Source organism: Drosophila tropicalis, unplaced genomic scaffold (genome assembly GCF_018151085.1).
Source record: "Drosophila tropicalis isolate 14030-0801.00 unplaced genomic scaffold, ASM1815108v1 contig_1109, whole genome shotgun sequence".
In the NCBI taxonomy this organism is placed as follows: Eukaryota; Metazoa; Arthropoda; class Insecta; order Diptera; family Drosophilidae; genus Drosophila; species Drosophila tropicalis.
This window is the reverse complement of record NW_027172477.1, coordinates 434,634-454,864: the sequence shown is the minus strand read 5'-3', so window position 1 is coordinate 454,864 and position 20,231 is coordinate 434,634.

Genomic DNA, 20,231 nt, shown 5'->3' with positions numbered 1-20,231 from the left:
ATTTAATATTTTTGCTCTTTTCAGTTTAAATATTTACCTTCCAAGTTCTAGTTTCTTAATTGTTTTGCCAAGGCAACTCTGAACAAGTAAAAGATTAGCTTGTGAAAAATCGAATCTTTGAAACAATTTCGAAATTGAATAACCAAAATATGATGCTGATTGACTTGAGTTCCCATGAGTGCCTAGTTCTTGGAATGTGTTTGACAACTATGTACATATTTATATGTTCTTGATCAGTATGACATACTTAGTGGACAAATACTGAGATGTCAATCACAACGCCGATTAATCTGTCATGGAATTTTATTACTTACAACCAAGAAACCAAACAAACATAGATTTGCTAATATGACTAACTTAAGTTAGCTGACTTAAACCTGCTAGGTGAAGTCATAATTTTTATGTATTTATTAGATCACACGATCTAATTGTAGCTATATGAGTAGCATGTGATAGTACAAGTTCAACAAGAAGCTTAATCTATAATATAATGATATCTAAAACCAAAACATTTTGTGTTTGGATGACACATAACTAAGGAAACAGCAGAAACATTAAAATAAAAAAAATTTTCTTATATTCAGGAAATGTGTGGAATAGCTTAACACCTAGAATGATGGTAAGTCAAATAATAGTAGGTACATTTGGCTAGCAGCTATTAAGATGTGCCCCGAAAACCACTTCCATTTATGTCTGTAAGTGTTTTTTATGTAAATTTATTAGAAGTTTTTAAGTTATAGATGTCTATGTGATTTGTGATAGCTTAAATATCTTTACAACAACTACATTCAGTTCAAATTGTATATAAGAACTTTTAAAAAAGTAATGAATGACTTTGGTTGTTTTAAGGTCTTATCTTTGTTTTGAATTCAGGTATGGCAAAGTGAATTCAAGTTTCATCCATTCCTTTATCTACTCTGTTGGTATTACCCGTTAATAAATTAAGCTCTAACTAAGAGTTGTTCAACTGAAGCTACTTAATACAACAATTACAACTACTTAAACCAACGATTGCGATTATCATTAATGATTGTACTTGCTGATGCTAATTGGAATTGAAAACTTTGCCATTTTTGATTTTAATTATGTGCCTAATTTTTTGTGTGTGCCATCACCAAAAAAGTTACGTTCGATGTGCAATTTGAAAATATCATATAATTGCTTTTTGATTTATTTACCACCAGTTTTAGTTTCAATTCAGTTTTATTTGCACATCCGACTTATTTGTTAGTTTACATTTTAGTATAATTCTTTTCGTATGTGTGTGAGTGTGTGTGTGTGTGTTGCCTAATCCTTTCATGCATATGGATTTCACTTCAATTGCATATCATTTACAATTTAATTTTATGCATTGAAATAATGTGTGCTGGACAAATTTTCTCTATGAGTGAATTTTATTAGCTTCAATGACCATAAAACACATGCAATTCGTTTTCTTTTATTCTAGGCCTTATTCCTTTTCCACTCCCCTCTTTATTGTTCCTTGCCAACTTTCCCTTTGGTCAACTTTTTTGGGGTTTATTAAAATTTGCATTTAATTATTTTACATCGGAAATTTCATTTGTGGTTTTGGTTAGTAATTGGCATTAGGTTTCATTCTAATCATCTATGTTTAATAACAAACTACATAGTTAGTTAGTACAACTTTACATTGTTTAAATAATTTTAATCATTTTCAGATTATGCATTCTCTATTTGTTTATAATGAATGTTGACTTTGTCATCTCAAACCCACTCACTCCAGAGATATCTCTTTCGATGTGTGTGTGTGTGTGTGTGTGTGTGTGTGTAACAATTAGCATTCTATATACATATGGATTTAGGTATGTATTTATATCGTATGCCCTGGAGCTTAGTGACGCATGATTTGAATTAGTGTATTTATCAGCAATAGAAATTGGTTTTATTGATTAATAAGGTGCTTGAGAATTTTAATAACACTTAGCACGTGGCATAAATACATTTGTAATATACATACACTGGACTTGAAGAGGACTTTTTCCATCATGCGACTGCAAAATGACCATATGCAAAAAATAGGCTTTAAAAATGGTTTGTAAGTTTCCCTTAAATACGTGACTATGCCTACAGTATACCTGACCATAGTCAGGGGAAAAGATAGGGACAAATATTTTCTATTTATACCATGCCCCCGCAATATGATGTGGTATATGAGAGTCGACAAAATGAATGTACAGGGCAAAAGGAAGTTATTTTTGAGCTTATAATTGTAAGAGTATCTATGTACTTCTCAAAAATGATAGCCATGGAATCGGGTATATAGACTCGTCTGTTAGATGATTTTCTCCCACAAAATATATGACACATCGTAATGAAATCAAATTGATAATTGTTATAAATAATTATTGGTATACAAAATTTAAAATAAAATCGGACCTAAAATAAGCGTTGTATGTGACCAAAGGGAGCGCCAAGTGCGAGCGAGTGAGACAGCCTGTTTTTGCTACATATTTACATATGTAAACTCGGTCAGACATACATACATATGTACATATAGCTATGTATGACTTGGTGCAAGGTATACTTAAGTCGGCACAAGAACTTGTTTCCTTTAGTTTTCGTGTTCAAAAGCTAATAATAAGTACATTGAGTAAGTTAATCAGTTTGCCAATTTAAAAAAGGAATTTTTTTCCGTCAATAAATGTTGTAAATAACACTATAATAAAGAGCAAATCAAACAAGCAAATTGAAATCGTAAATGTCTAAAACTTGGGTCAGACAAGCAAAATTGATTATTAAACACTTGAAGAAAGTTTAAATAACATATACATACATACATATGTATACACCTGGCCCACATGGGCTTCATACAAAATAGGAGGTAGCTTTTACGACATCTACAGAGGCCAAACATGAACATGAACTTGGTCGAATTCCATTTAGTTAAAGATTTGTGATTTTGAATTGATGGTTTTATTGTTAGTTAATGCCTGTAATATATCATGTGAAAATCAAGTATAGATCTTTCAACTACCATGTCTGATCTTCGAATCATTCACCACTAACTAAATAAGCTGATGTTATTATATCCTGGAGTTAACGGTGTGTTGATTTAAAGAGTCTTTAAAAGAGCAAGTCTAATAGAATGTAAGACATATAAAAGTTATATTCACCATTCTTACAATATACCCTTTATGAAATAATAGATCTTGCTTTAGTTTCTTAAGAATGAAGTTCTTAGACTAATTGTAAATATGGTAGGGCTGCTGCCACTCTAATGTTCTTTATATATGCATGTGATAGCACTTGGTAAAGGTTAAAAGATTTGATTTGATTGCAGAATGAGGTTTGAGGTGTAAGGCCGATTCAGGGCTCAAAGACGTCATGTTAAGCGGATCCAAGTGTATTTTAAAATCTAAATCTATGCGAATCGTCAAATCATTATGACTTTAAATAAATATCATAATTACATAGTCAACTCTAAATGTTTGTTTTTCATAGATTGAGGGAAAAAACTAACAAAACAGCAAAACGACATTTATTACACAAATCGTTAAAATGTTCATCAGATGTATGTATGTACATTGTACATACCTTACAAAAAAAGGTTTTTATACCTTTCATTTTAGCTTCCCTATTTCTATTTGTGCACAAATTAATAACTCATCATTAGCGTTGCATATTGAAAAAGAAGCTTAAATTAACTAACAATATTTTCCAGTCAATAAATAAAGAGAAATTAAAATTCTATAAACAAATTGAATGGAAATGAGGTTTTAAATAGGTACATTCTCTCTCTCCCCTTCTCTCTCTTTCTGTCATTCTCATTCTGTTGTTTGTCTCACTCTCTAATCGGATTCACATGATTTATGTCGATTTCAATTCGGTGCACTATACTTATATACAATAATAATACAATCAACATAATAATGATGATAATAATTCTTATCTCAAGTGCTGCTAATCAATTTGACAACTTAAATGCCAGATTGCCAGTAGTCGCTCCAGCAGCGAAATAAAAACAAAAATTAGAAGCAAAAGGTGAAATGCATTTATAAATACTCGTACATGTGACGCTGAACATACATTCATTTACACATATATATATATGTAGGTACTCCATATAGTTGATGATAAGTTTTCGATAATGTTGGTTGAAACTAGTTTAATTTAGCTAACAAATTTGAAACAGGGTTGGGCTACTACTTGGCCTAAAGGCAGCATTTGCAGTTACGTTTTGTATAAATAAGATAGATTTTAAATGTTTTTTTTTTTTAAAGATTTAATAAACTTCTAAAACAAATTGTCAACAATTTTCCTACATAATATTTCTATCTATTATTCATTATAGTGATGTTATACTGTATAAGGGTTGTTCTTGTTTGCTTGAGTGAAACTCATTTAACTAAAATCGATTACTTCAACCATCTCGGTTTGTGTCTCAGCTAACACCAATTCCCAATTAGAATGAATAAGAGAAGAAATCCGCACACGAAGATGTTTTTTTGTGTGTTTTTTTTTTTTGTAGGTATAATTATACAGGTGTAAACTGGTTGCCATTCATTGACATCAAGACCATGTCAGAGACACCTTTAGACTCAATTCAGTCATGTGAAGGCTTTTGAAGAGAGCTCACGTGATGTCTTGTGTGGAAACCAGTTTTGGTATTTAATTAAAAACAGTTTTCGAAAACTAATATGCAAAATAACGAAGTGGTTACACCCTTATCTCTGAAAATGTCTCAATCCGTGCATTGAATTGAGTGCTTGGACGTCGATATCTCATGTATTTTTGTAGTCTTATTTTTTGCCTAATTAAACTTTTTACATAGTCCATTTATGTATATCAATGTATACTCAGAGCAGCAGCAATCTCCTCTTCTTCGTACCTTTCTTTGATATTAAACAAATAAAAAATTTTATATAAAAAGTCACTAATTGGTTATCTATAGTTACCTTAATACATACATACATACATACTTAAAGAATTGTAAAATGTAAAAAGAAGCAAAATAAGATGCAAGTCTAAAGATCTAAGATCTCTTAGAAAAGCTGCTCAAATGGTTTTAAAATGTAGACTTCTGTTTAGGAGCCTGTTTAAGGCTTAGCATAGTGTATATCCTTGATGCGAGAGTATCCTATTGCATTATATTACCTTTTTTTTTTTGCATACAACTGTATACCCCATATATGTACATATGTATGTATGTATGTATGTTAAGTGTTACATGAATAAGTATATATATTTATTTTTACAAATAGTCAAATGATAAGTGCAGCCAGACGCCCGAGAGTCTGATGTTACAAACATTGTGCAATGTTATATCATTTTGTTGAATGATGCTTTATCATTTAGATAACTTTGGAATTTGTTCGTGTGCTTTAACTTTACGCCCGCCCCTCCCTCAGCGAACTCTATGACCCTCACTAGACTCTACATTCATCACTCTATACACCTATGATTAAGCATCTACCAATGTTCCAGTCATGCTGATTAAGAGCTCCCCCAACTACACCTTGTAGAGTCGAATGCAATATCGTGTTGATGTTATTAACCTTTTTTCTTTGCCTCTTGCCTCCACCCAGTATGTCTTATGTCAATGTTCATGTATGAAATGGATAAGCAGCAGCAGGGAGGTAGGTAGGTTGAATATACTTAACACATATGTAGCTATACTACATATATACAGACATACTAGATATGTAGTCAGTCATCGTTGTTTGCACTTTATGTATGTACGTGTATGTGCGCCTGATAAACAAAAGAAGGAAATACACGAGTTAAGGTTGTGTTTTCTGTTGTCTTTTTGTTCAATGAGTTGGTTTTAACTTGATTCTATGTGGGCATACAGGATCAGGTAACGGATTTATATTTAGAATTCGGAATAATGCTTCTAGTATTTGTTCAGTGTTTATCTTGAATATGTCTTATCTAATGACAGATATTTATGGCGACTGCAATTTGCATTATATTTATTTATAAATACTGCTCTCTTTGTATGTCCATTAAACTTTCAATTGATTTATTAGAATTTGGCCAATAAAAAGTCCCAAAAGTATTATTTTCACCTTGTAAGCTTTGAAGGAATATTTGCTTAGCACTTTTAATTTATTAAAGACTTTAAATATCTAATTGCCCGTACCAGCTTCTTTCGTGTTAACTACTTCAGTTTATTGATTGCTTCACCAAGAAACTAGTTAATTTATGTAAGACTTAAAGGAAATACCATCTATCTATCTTAATTCTAATATACATATGATGATGGAATTTGCTTTTCTTTTTTGGAAAAATTGAAATCCGGAACTCATCAATTTAAGCTGCTTTTACATTTTCCTTACTATCTGCTGTCTTAATCCCATTCTCAGTTACGTTCAACCCCATCGTGCCGCAATCTTTATCAGAGGATAATAAAAAAGGAAACAAAAAAGGCAACAAGCCGCATCCTCAGCACATGTTCACGGCCTCAAACCACCGAATAGCAATAACAAAAACAAAGAACACGGGAAACAAAACCAAACCAAAGGAAGAAGAGCAACAAAAAAAAAAGGAACCAAAAGAAAATGATACAAGAAATACCGTCAGTTGTTCATACCTTCAGAGATGCCGGAGATGGCTGCTCTTTAAGCCAATTTGTAAACCATCAAATCGCGTTAAATGCGCTTTTCCGGTCGCGGCCCATCTCTCTGAACAGAGTAAAACACTCACACACACACACACACACAATACAGACACACATTACACGCAAAAGAGAAATCCCAATTGTTATTGTTTTCTTTGCTAAACGGAAATGCTTAGGTTTAGGCACCGGCAGTGCCAACGGAACCCCCTTACCGAGGACATCATCACCATCACCATCAGTTCAGCTCAGGTAGAGCAAAAGGACAACAACAGCAGGGACAACCAACACATATGCCTTCTTTGATAAGGAGGCAATTGTTGGGCGCTTTCATCTCGCCTCTGTTTCTTGATTTTTCATATATGTATGTACATATGTATGTATGTATGTATGAATAAAACGGATAAGTATATTGATTTGTTTGCCTTGTCTGTGAGAACGGAAATTGAAAAACAGAAGGATGAAATAGGCAACTTGAATTCCACATAGAATTATGCTTAACAGTTTTTTTGTGTTCTTTTTACCTTCTTCTACCTTCTTCTGCCATCTAACTCACCTATATTTATTCTTGTTTTTCAATTATCGATAGTACGATTGTCACCTCTCGAGGAGATACACTTAATGCCTGTCATTGAACTCTCTGTGCAGCGACTTCCGTTTTTTTCTCTTCCCCCGCCGAGCAGAACAACCAAAACACCGTGACCAATCAACTAGCCAGAGCGAGGTTGACCCACAAGGAGCGAGTGGATTCTATATACATACGTATATATATTGACCATAAAATGCCTGAAAAATGAGCCCATAATTTACGAGCTGTTTGTCAACAATGTTTAGATAGAAACCTGAAAATCGATTTTCCATATCATTCCCGTTGACCATTCCTTTGGGTGGGTAATGAGGCGTTTTTAATGCATTTCCGTTTTGAATAAATTTTAAATCGTATTAGTGTCCCAATGTGTCAGAGAAAGTCATATATATTTGACTTAATTATTTCGGAAAAAGCAAATGCTTAAAGATGGCGTTTTCTTTTTGGGGGAAATTTAAATTTTATTTTGTTTGAACAAAACATTTAGGAAACTTAAAGTTCAATATTTATTAGGAATTAGTTTGGGATATTTGTTGGGAATTAGTTTTGATAGTTTTGCATTTTACTTGAACTCTTGGCCATTGATTGAGAATGACAATTTGAAATGTATTTCTTATACTTTGGTAATTGAAAACTATTCGTAAAAATTCTTACTTGTGTTGAGGTTTTTTGAAATTTCTGGTTAACTTTCTTTATTTTAACATTCATTGAAGTTGTAAAAGTAAAGTCAACTACTAGGTCTCCGAAGTCTAGTACATTAGTTGACTTTACCAATTCTGATAGACACTTTGCCTATCTTACCTCTACGATCTTTTTCAAACAAACTTCGAGCTGGAAGTTTGCCGACAGGTTTTGAAAAGGAGAATGACGATGAAGACCAAAGACAACCAAACCAAGGAATGAACCAACCAACCAACCAACCGACCGACAGACCAACCAACAATCAATCATAATTGTTTTTCAGTTTGTCAAGGAAACTTAGCGAGGATGCGACACTTCACTTGTTGAAGTTTACCCGACAAACACACACACACACCCGGAGAGAGATGCACACTCACACTGTTATCGCAATGTAGTCAGGCAGCCAGAGCCACGCCTACACATGAAGTGTCGCCCTTCTAAGACTTAACAAAAGCCATTCAGTATGAAAAGTGGAAATGGGTGCAAGAATGGGTTGACTAGTTGACTGGGTGGAAAATTTTCCACATTGCATTGAGCGCAAAAAAAGCGCATCAAGGGAACGACGACGACGAGGACAACGACTGATAAGAGACCAGGGAAACGGAAGAGACAGAGACCCATTCTATAGGTGTGTATTGACAATATGGCTAAAAAACATAAAAAAAAGAAAAACAAAATACGAAGGCAAAGTTAAAGCAACAGTTTGTTTGCTCTTTCAGCTCATATTGACGGACGGACCTGGCAGTGTGCTATCAATGCCATTTGCTAGGAATTCCCTAGAGTCTGATGGTGCTGCTGCTGCTGCTGGTGGTCCTGATGATATGCAAGAGAAGGACATATGATTGTCGTTTCTTTTGCTCACTCTATGCTCATGGATATATGTGTCTGAGTGTCTGCGTGTGTGTGTGTGTATAAAAAAGGATAAAGGATAACGAAGCGCAAATTTCAAATAATCATGAATATTACATGAGCTGCGCTCACAAACGAGTAACGAGAAACGGGAGGATACCCCATCCCCATACCATTTCTTGTTTCGGCTGGGATTTATATGAAAATCATTCACACAAACGCACACAGAAATACACACAGACACACATCCATGTGAAAATTATTTATTAATGCCTATGCAAAATGGTGTGAAAAGTCAGCAGTTAACATTAAGAAGGGTTTGGCAACTGTTTCCAAAGCGTCAACAATTTGACAGAGTGACAAGGGATTTCGTTTAGATGGCTGCAAAATTGCTCAAAAATTTATTTATGCCTGTGTAGTTCTGTCGCTCGATGTCTCAAATGAAATTTTAACAATTTCGATTTGCTCTCTTTTATTACAGATCAGGAATTAATATGGTACATATTAAATGTAAATGATGAAACTTAATGCAATATGTGAAAGTAAAACCAAGTCAACTTGACTGATAGCCATCTTTACTCCATTTTTCTCAGTCCATACATACATACATACATATGTGCATATGTGTGGTTATCGTTCTTTCTTTCTCTCTATCTCTCTCTCTCTCTCTCTCTCTCTCTCTTCTCTGCGTGTGTACAAAGAGAAGCCGGCAATGAGCTTGCAATAATGTGATAAGCGCAACGGAAATGAAAACAAGTAGAACTGCAAAAGCATGGCACAGGCGATGACATGGTTATGGTTGTTGGTTGTTGGTTTTGTTGGTTGATGTTGGCAGCTTGGCATCGTGGGGAGCTGAGCTTGTGAGCGAAGCGGAGCACTCATCGAGCAACAACAAAAGGCTCCCACAACAAAGGGCACTTAAAAAGGCAACCGTGAAGAGGCGCAAACAGATGCGGCGGAAGGACGAGACGAGACGAGGCAAGGCAAGGCGTGGCGGGGTGAGGCGATGCGCTGTTGCGACTCTACGTCAGGCAATAAAAGCAAAAATTGCCAACTCCAAGCGACTTCATACATCCATACATGTGTGTACGATTTAACCCCCCCCCACAAACACACACCCCCTACTCATACACACCTCCTCGATTCGCCTATATGCATGTATGTACGTCGCCCCCTTTTTGCCTCAATTATTTTTATTGGTTCGGCGCAAAAATTTACGTTGCATACTTTACATCGTGCTGGGCGTTAATTTCGTTATGGAAAATTGCAACGACTTGACATGTGAAGGAGAAAGAGGCGAAAACGAGAAAAGAGAGAGAGAGAGAGAGGGTATCGAATGGGAAGGTGGCAAAAAGACAAGCAACAGCAGCGCCAGTCGTCAGGGAGGAAGGTGAAAAATGGGAGGGGATCTTGTGTGTGCAGTTGAGCCGACAATGTGGCGCCCATTTGCCGTCCTACAATGAGCTTAATATTGAAAAGTTTCGAGTATCTTAATTAAAGGTTAAGTGTATGTGTGAGTGTGTGTTTGTGTGTGTGCGAAAAGGCTTTCGAATTATGGTAATTTGTGTTGAAAAGGCCTGACTGGCTGCCTGCCTAGAGGCGCCTCACAAGTGGAAGTAGTGAATAATGAAAGTGGGGGAACGTATGAATAGAAAAAGGAAAACGTTAATTGATAATGAAAGGAACTTACGCTGTATGCTTATTTTAATTATTTCAATTAAATACATTTGGGTACATACTCGAAATGTTAATGAAAAGTTTAAGAAGTTTACGCGAGTATTGAAGAGAGTAATTATGCGGATTTTAAAGTAATCATAAAGTTACTCAAGTACTTATCATGACTTATGTCTAGATTGAAGAAACCCTTTTACTTTAACTACTTAACCATAAGTAGTACTTAATAATTATAAGTACATAAGAATCTGGTTATTAAAGAATTTGCTATGACATACATATATGTATACATGATGTTTTATTTGAAAAGGGGGAAGAGTAGTTGCTACAAATCATACAAGTACATAAGTAATTATAACTAAAACTCATATATTTTTTAAGTGCAACACAATTGAGTGTACATACTTTTAGGTAATAAGTGTAGTTATACTTATTATTTATTAATTAAAATTTAAAGTAATTGAGTCGGTTGTAGAATAATGGTACTTAATTGAGATAATAATGACTTATTTCAGGGTTTGCTAACTTATATATTGCAAACAATTCGAAACAAATAATTATATGCAATGGAGATTTACTCTGATTTATATTCATTTGAGATACGAATACTTATTTAATTGATCCATTAATTTATATATGTATTTATGCAAATCATTCATATACATACACACACACACACACACACACACGTTCAAACGCACATTGGCAAAATTGATTTATTCATAGAAATATATTTAATATGATTAATTAACTACACCAAAAAAAAACCAAAGCAATTTGCATTTATTTTATAATTATACAACAAAAGCAATTAAATTCAACTTAATCAAATTGCAAAATGCCAACCCAACCAACTTCAAATGCAATTTCAGTTGACCTGAATTCAAGCCAACTGACTTCAAACAATCAATAAAAATTAAACAACCAGAAAGAGAAAGGGAGACACAGATAGTGAGTGCGAGAGGACTATAGCGATATATGTATAAATATACATAGTCAGGAGGAGACAAAAGCAAAGAAATGTGAGTGAGAATGAGAAGTGAAAAGATACATACAGCTAATAAAAAATGTAAATTTTATGCACAATTTGCGAGGGAAAAGGAAAAAAATTGTTACACAATAAATACAAATTAGATGAAATGTCAAGGCAGCAACCCAAATAGAGTGGACCAAAGTGTCCTTAAATACTTATTCTAAATTATTTCTTCATTTCAAAATTACAATTAATCTTTTCAATATTGTCTAAATAATTTTATTATGATTTCTGATTCTTAATTCTCTGATATTTTATACAATTACTATTCTTTGATTCCCTAAGTCTATAAAACTGGTTCACCTTAACAAAAAGAGAGCATCACGGCAAATCCAATAGATGTACCTACTATAGATATATATATATATTTGTATACTTATCAAGACACAGTCTTGACCGACTACAAGTTAGTAACTCACGTAAAGGTAACCTATCCCCTGACTGGCCTTACATTGCTTGGAGCAATATTTTCTATGGCCTGTCGGTAAAAATTACGCACATTTAGTTAAGTCGGTGAATTTGTTCGTTCATTGGCATTTTTGTTTTTTGTTCTGGGCTATGCCAAAGGCAGGACATGAATAATTTAAATAAAATAAAGGCACAGACAGGACCAGGACCAGGACCAGACCCAGACCCAGGCAAAAGACCAGGACCAGGCCAAGAGGCAGCTCCTCCATCATCAAATAAATGCCAAATGAGCAATCAAAGTAAGAAGGAGACTCTTGATGAAAGGAAGGTTGTAAAAACATCATGTAGACGAATTATCGGAAAAAAAAACTCACACAGTAGAAGTAGATGAATTAGGAATGGAATGGTGGGAGCTGCCTAGCCAATGATGCGTATAAACAGCAAATTTTTACGCTTTTTACATAAATAATATAAAAAGAAGACACAAAAAAAAAAAAAAAAAAAAAAACGGGAACGAGAACGAGAAAAATTGCTGATGCTGATAATGATGAGGTCGGTCTAGAATGAGAGAGTCTGAAAACTGAAAATGGACGGGGACCGATGAGGATGAATTTTTAAAGTGCCATCGAAACTTGAATTATAGATTAAATTCGCATCTCTCGAGTCAAGTTGGAGTCGTTGAGTTGGGTGCGCAAAAACTTGGCAAAAGACAAAAACTTATTATACTATGCTCCCATTGAGTAGGGAAAGAGAGAACATCAGCTGCGTTCCACCATCCAATAAAAAGGGAAGAGGAGCACTGGGTATGAGGTACATTGGGTGGATGGTGATGAAGCGAGGGGTTATGTTCAGCCCATATTGTCGATATATAAGTAATTGGTATGTACAACTGTGCCTCTGTCTTCGGCTGCCTGCCGGCTGCTGAGTAGAAATGCGGTTATGAATTTCTGAACAGAACCAAGTGAGTGGAGTCTACCAAGAAGTCGAATAGAGATGCTGCAGGAGCATCGAATGCACCAACAGAGGCTAGAGGAATCCAAACACACACAGACTCTCTCTCGCTGTCTCTCTCTCTCGCTCTTTTGAAGAGAGAAAGAGGGAGTAGAAGAAGTTTTTATTAAAACTTATTCTGCAGTATGAAATGAGCGCGAAATGAAAAACTTTCATAAAACATTTGTGACTTTAGCGTAGAATATATTTTTTATGTTTGTCTAGTTTTCTTCTACTACTCGTATATTATTATTTTTTTTTGTTTCTCCCATGGTATGGCATAACTTTAAGCAGCATCCAGTCACGTTTTGTGTGGTGGCCCCTGGCACAAAAACTTTGGCGGTGGGCGAGGGCAATGAAAGTGAAGAAATTTATTGCATTGACATACTAAGAGGCATGAAACGTATCGACAAAAGGACGCTTTAGTGTATCAAGTTGCCACGGAAAAATAAAAAAATAATCTTCCATTCAAATTTAATAGAAATTAGGAAAATTCACTCCAAATTCCCTCCCAGTTTTTCTCACGAAAATTTATGCATTATGTTGGTAGAAATTTTGCAAAAATTTTAATTGGTTAAAAAACATAAATATTTAACTATCTACAAATTCTGTTATAAATTGTTATTCTCTTTAAATGAAATAAAAATATAAATTTGCCTATGAAATTGCTGTGAAAATACCAAAGGGCCGAGCTAACTTCAACCGTGTCACAGTTTGTATACCCTTGCAAGATATCCTTTTGGTAAAAGCAAGAAGAAACCTTTGGAAAAAAAGTATTTTTACTAATTATAATGCGAATCTTTATTGTACATACATTTATATTGAGCCTTTCGGAATAGATTAATTGCCTATCAAAGTAAATGTATCCCATTTGGCAAGAGTAGAGGACAAAAAATTTCATTTACTATCAATTCTTACAAATACATACATGACATGACTTTTAACCTGTTAATATTATTACATGTACATGTCTGCAATATACTATATATGTAAAGATTCTTGTACTTATTCATCTTGTTGCATGTAAAATGGTAAAAGGCCAACTAAGCATCTTATAGAATTACCACAAAAACCAAGTTACCAAATCCCCAAAACTTTGTTTAACAGCAAAAATGGAATTTGCAACAAATTCTCTGTTATCGAATTGTGACCCACTGGCCGCTGGTCACTGGCCTGCACACAAATCGCTCTAATGAAACACAATATCTTGGAGACAATGCTAATTGCATGAAATTGAACCAAACAGAAACTGCATTTTGCATAAACTGATGTCAGACTATACACATATACATACATATGTACTGTATGTATATAACTATATAAGGGGGGTTGAGGTGGTAGGTGGCAAAATGTGTTTGCAATCTCTCACTCAGTCTCATTCTTATATTTTCTCACTCTCTGCACGTTTTTCGTTTACTTGGCCAAAAGCCAATTTCAGTCAAAAACGCATGCCAAATTTGCCAAAAACCAAACGAAACGAAACGAAACGAAATACGAAAAATAGCTAAATATTTTATGATATCGATGAGGGGGGCGGACACACAATTTGCATTTCTGTGGAATTTTCCCACTTGGACGTCCCGTCCCATCTCCCACTTCTGTTGTATCCCTGCCATTTACCATCCATTCCCAATCTCTGTTCGTGCCCCATGTCCTGTGAGTGTTGTTCAAAAAGTAGTTCAGCAATAATGCCAGTTAAGCGCATTGACAGCAAGCAACGACCAATACAAATGGGTTTTATATACCCTGAAATATAACTTGGTCCTTAAGAAATTTGTGAGTAATGCCTACCATTCTATTTGAAACATGCAACTCAAACTGAAACGATGATCAATCTAACATTACTCAAGCTATTATAGCAACTATGACAATTTAAAGGTAAGAGAGTAAGTGGAGTTTGTTTTTTGAAGGAACTTGTTGTGAGAATTCATTGGGAAAAGCAAAATAAGAGAAGAATTATTCATAGTGTATTTCTACATCGTTGCAAAATCAAGAGACTTGCATTGAGTTTACACATCCCCCCCACGTTCCCCTCTATATAGCACACATTTATGGGTTATATTTTTGTGATATATGGCAAAACAGGTTTGTTTGCATTCCAAATAGAGCTTTGTGTTTTTTTTTGGGGGGGGGCCGAGCCTCCCATTTTTAAGGGCGGCCTAAAAGTATGCCAGGAAACAAGTTTCATATTTTGTGTTGCTTTTCTTTTTCTTCACCAAACTCACCTCCACATTGGGGCAGCTCAGTCGACTCCCGGCCATTTCCACCAGCTGCATTGATGCCTCTCTCAATGTCGTCTCTGGTGTGATTGTTGTTGTTGCTGCTACTGCTGGTGGTATTGCTGTTTTCACTATGCTTCTTGCCACGCCAAACACTCACGCCAAAACATTCCGCACAGCAGCAAAAGACAAAACCCAATATTAGCAATATCCAAGCGACAACCATTAGCACTATGGTCGATGTTGAGCGATAACTATAATTTTCGCCCTCAATCAGTACAAGGACACTGTCCGATGTTAGATTACCATGCTGGCCAAATCGGCCTATCTCCTCCTGTTCATTGTGAAAGTCATCTAATACTGGTGCTGGTGCGTAAATGCCATCGACATTGGCAAGTGCGGCATAACTGCCGCCCAAAAATGGCTGCAATTTGGTTAAACGCACAAATGTATAGTTTGACATGGTATCGAACCAATCACAGATCCAATAGAAAGCAATGAAAACTATTTAATCAGACGCAAAGAACCACACAAAAAAAGACAACATGAATCAAAAGGAGGAGGTGAATATTTAACTAGTTCACTTTATGTCACACACCGAAACGTGAGACTGTGCGGTTCGTTAAGCGCTTACCAACTGAATTGTGTGTGAAAAATTTGATACAACAACCAGCTGACGCCTGAAAGCAACAACAACAACAAATTTGATTTTGTTTTTGTTTTTTTTTTTTCGGCCTGTGCAATATCTTTATTATCATCACAATTTTTTGTTTTTTTTCTGCTTTTTTTCATATTATTTTCTCTGTGTTGTTGCTATTGCTTTTTTCTTTTGTTGATTTAGGCAGATAGATCTGTCTCTTGTTCAAACATTGCGTACTTGTGTATTAACGCCTGGCCTGGGTCTGGTTAGGTTTCAACTTTTCTGGTGCCGTATTGAACGACATACTTGTGCTTACCCAAGAGAGTGCCCACATGAAGCCGATCGAGTGTGGTGAGTTGTGGTTGAGGGAGAGGGTTTTTTTTGTTTGATTTTGAAGCTTTTTGAAGCTCATTTTCAGCCAAAAAAATTGACTGAAAACTTTTCTGTGTAGGGGGATTTCAATTGAATACCATGCTAATATAGGAAATCAATAACATTAATCCAAAATTTCATCTGGAATTAATGATGTGTGACATTTTTTAATATGCACACTGGAAAGAAGGCACATAGATTAAAATGGAATATTGAACTAACAAAAGAGGAATTATCTTTTGAATATTAAAAAATAGTTAAAAAGAAAAAAGTTTGAGAAAAGTTAAAATGGTTTCATTGTAATTTCAGAGATCAGGCAATACAGGCAATTTCGCTCGAATAAATTCTCGATTATAATCCTTTTTTAGAGTATTTAAATGTCATTGAATGCATTGAAATTAAATTCTTTACCAGTTGTCATTTAATTAAATATTATTTTAATAATATTAAAATGCTGAACAAATATGTTCTTTACATTAATACTGAATTTTATCAAGTCCACTGCTTCAGTATTAAGACATTTTCGAAAAGCTAAAGTTAACATTATGGAAATGGAAATGTTCAAGGGATTATTCATTTATTTTTTAGTTCTTCTAAGTGGTGAGTAGATCCAGAAAACAAGATAATATAATTTCAACTATAACTAAGTATATTATTAAATTATGATTTTCAGCTGTAACAATCATTTCCACAGACCCTATGGATTCCCATGAGCTACAGTTCGAGGTAGAGCATGATGATGAAATTGATCAGCAGATAAGTCCTCTCACTGAATCAAATGAATTGAATGATTATGAATTTGACAATTTAAAATTTGATGAGCACAAATTGTCACGCATGTTGGAAGTTATAGGTGGTGAATTCTTTAGCGAAGACCTTGCATACAGTCCAGACAATGATCAGGACTATGGTAATGACTACGAAATAGAAGATCGTGTAGTGCGATATGCCATGAATAATATGAATCATCAGGAAATGTAATTGACCACTAGAACATTTAGGAAAATCCTCAACAGAAGAAACTGAAATAAGTTCAAGGCACTCTAAAGCCTTAAGGCCCTTTTTAAAGCAAGTCCAATGTTACATATAATTCATTGTATGTATGCAACTGAGACATTTCTAGATCCTTATTATAGTCAGAAATAAAAAGTAATAGTTTAATAATAATTCATTTAATTTTTTGTAACAAATTTTGAGTCGCTGCACCACTTTAAGGTCTTTAACAACTTTCACAGCAATTTTCGGTTTGATAGGGTGGTAAAATTGGATAGTTTGGATTCATTGGTTCCGGTAACCATTCAACGGGTTCCAGTGGAACTTCAATTGTCTCACATGGGACTACAATGGGTTCCAATGGAAGTCCAATAGGTTCATAGGGGTTTTCAATGGGGTCCCACTGAACTTGACCTGGAAGAGGAAGCTCGGGCTCTAATGAATTGCTAGCTCCGGCAGCTGGATACCAACCAGGTTGTTCATTACCACAACCACAACCCAGTCCGTTTGGTACACCGAAACCACCTGGATTATATCCTGGCTGGTAACCTTGATGCGGATGGCACCCACAGCCCGAAGAACCACGGCTAGGGCATCCAATAGGCGGTAATGTAATTATTGGTCCTCCAGGAGTCGAACAAGGTTTACCTCCTGAACTTTTTGAAGTCAAGCTGGATGGGGTTGTACGGATTATTGGACCTCCTGGGTTCGTGCAGCCGCAAGGAGTACTGGGTGAGGAAGTTGGGAGTGAAGCAGTTGTTTCTCGTGATGTTGAAGATGAAGTCGATTTAGATGATCCTGGAGGTGAACAACCACAAGGAGTACTGGGTGAGGAAGTTGGGAGTGAAGCAGTTGTTTCTCGTGATGTTGAAGATGAAGTCGATTTAGATGATCCTGGAGGTAAACAACCGCAAGGAGTACTGGGTGAGGAAGTTGGGAGTGAAGCAGTTGTTTCTCGTGATGTTGAAGATGAAGTCGATTTAGATGATCCTGGAGGTGAACAACCACAAGGAGTACTGTGCGAGGAAGTTGGGAGTGAAGCAGTTGTTTCTCGTGATGTTGAAGATGAAGTCGATTTAGATGATCCTGGAGGTGAACAACCACAAGGAGTACTGGGTGAGGAAGTTGGGAGTGAAGCAGTTGTTTCTCGTGATGTTGAAGATGAAGTCGATTTAGATGATCCTGGAGGTGAACAACCACAAGGAGTACTGGGTGAGGAAGTTGGGAGTGAAGCAGTTGTTTCTCGTGATGTTGAAGATGAAGTCGATTTAGATGATCCTGGAGGTGAACAACCACAAGGAGTACTGGGTGAGGAAGTTGGGAGTGAAGCAGTTGTTTCTCGTGATGTTGAAGATGAAGTCGATTTAGATGATCCTGGAGGTAAACAACCGCAAGGAGTACTGGGTGAGGAAGTTGGGAGTGAAGCAGTTGTTTCTCGTGATGTTGAAGATGAAGTCGATTTAGATGATCCTGGAGGTGAACAACCACAAGGAGTACTGGGTGAGGAAGTTGGGAGTGAAGCAGTTGTTTCTCGTGATGTTGAAGATGAAGTCGATTTAGATGATCCTGGAGGTGAACAACCACAAGGAGTACTGGGTGAGGAAGTTGGGAGTGAAGCAGTTGTTTCTCGTGATGTTGAAGATGAAGTCGATTTAGATGATCCTGGAGGTAAACAACCGCAAGGAGTACTGGGTGAGAAAGTTGGGAGTGAAGCAGTTGTTTCTCGTGATGTTGAAGATGAAGTCGATTTAGATGATCCTGGAGGTGAACAACCACAAGGAGTACTGTGCGAGGAAGTTGGGAGTGAAGCAGTTGTTTCTCGTGATGTTGAAGATGAAGTCGATTTAGATGATCCTGGAGGTGAACAACCACAAGGAGTACTGGGTGAGGAAGTTGGGAGTGAAGCAGTTGTTTCTCGTGATGTTGAAGATGAAGTCGATTTAGATGATCCTGGATGTAAACAACCCCATGGAGTACGCTTTGTAGAAAAATTATGAGGGTTACAAGGCTGAGGATGTGGTCTTGGTTTTTGAGATGGCTCATGGCAACCGCACGAACTACGTTTTGGATGAGGATGAGCGGAACCGCACGACTTAGGGTGGGGTTTTGGTTTTCGAGATGGCTCATGACAACCGCACGAACTAGGTTTTGGATGAGGATGAATGGGACTACACGACTTAGGATGGGATTCTGGTTTTCGAGGTGGCTCATGACAACTTCTTCCTCCTAATCCTTTTCTACCACGTTCACCGTGGCATGGTCGACCAGTCTCATGTTTATTCCCACCATTGTTACATACAAGTCTTGGTCTTCTTTTTTTTTCTCCTTCGCCTTCTCTTTGTGTATTTACTCGTCCAGGTCTATTTCTCCTCTCACCTTGACCCAATCGTCCTAGTCTTCTCTCCCTTTCTCCTTGAGTTAATCGTCTTAGCCCACTGTTTCCGTTTCGTTCATTTTCGTGCCGAGGCGCGATCCGTTCGCGAAAAGCTTCACTTTGCTGCACAAATTGAAGAAGCATAAAGGTCACTAAAAAAAATTTGATCAAAATAATTATCCTTGGGATAAAGAATCAGTTTTAAGTTCTTACCGCAGGCGCAGATCAATGTTAGCTTCATAATTCACCACCCCTAAAGGACCGGTTATTAATTGAAAATGTATTTCAATAAGATTCGTTCAGCTTCTTTTATAGTAATTTAAATGATTCGACTAGCAATTGTGCAAATATTTATGGAACGACTATTTTTGGACCGAGAATTATATTCCAAATATAGGACCGACTTAGGTGGCCAAAAATATGTTAAGTTCTCTGACCCAAACAACAAATTGACAAAAAGAAAACAAACTTTTGTTTAACGAAGTCGTGGAAAGTTTTATGAACTTTTTTTTTAAATATTTACAAATATCTATATATGTATTGCATGCAAATGTACATATATATACTTGGTAAGGCGCTGTGCTTTTGTTTTCAAGAGAGTGAGCTCAAAAGAGTCATAAATTCCCATCAAGAAAAATCAAAACAATTTCGTGTGAAAAGTTATATGGAGAATGGACAAGCATGACGACGACGACGACGATGATGATGCTGGCGATGGCGATGTGCGTGCCTGGCTCATCATCAGCATCAGCAACAGCAAGAGAGCATCAGGATGAATAAGACAAAGTTGTCTGTCTGGAAGTTCCATCATATTTCTTTTCTCTTATGGTAATGC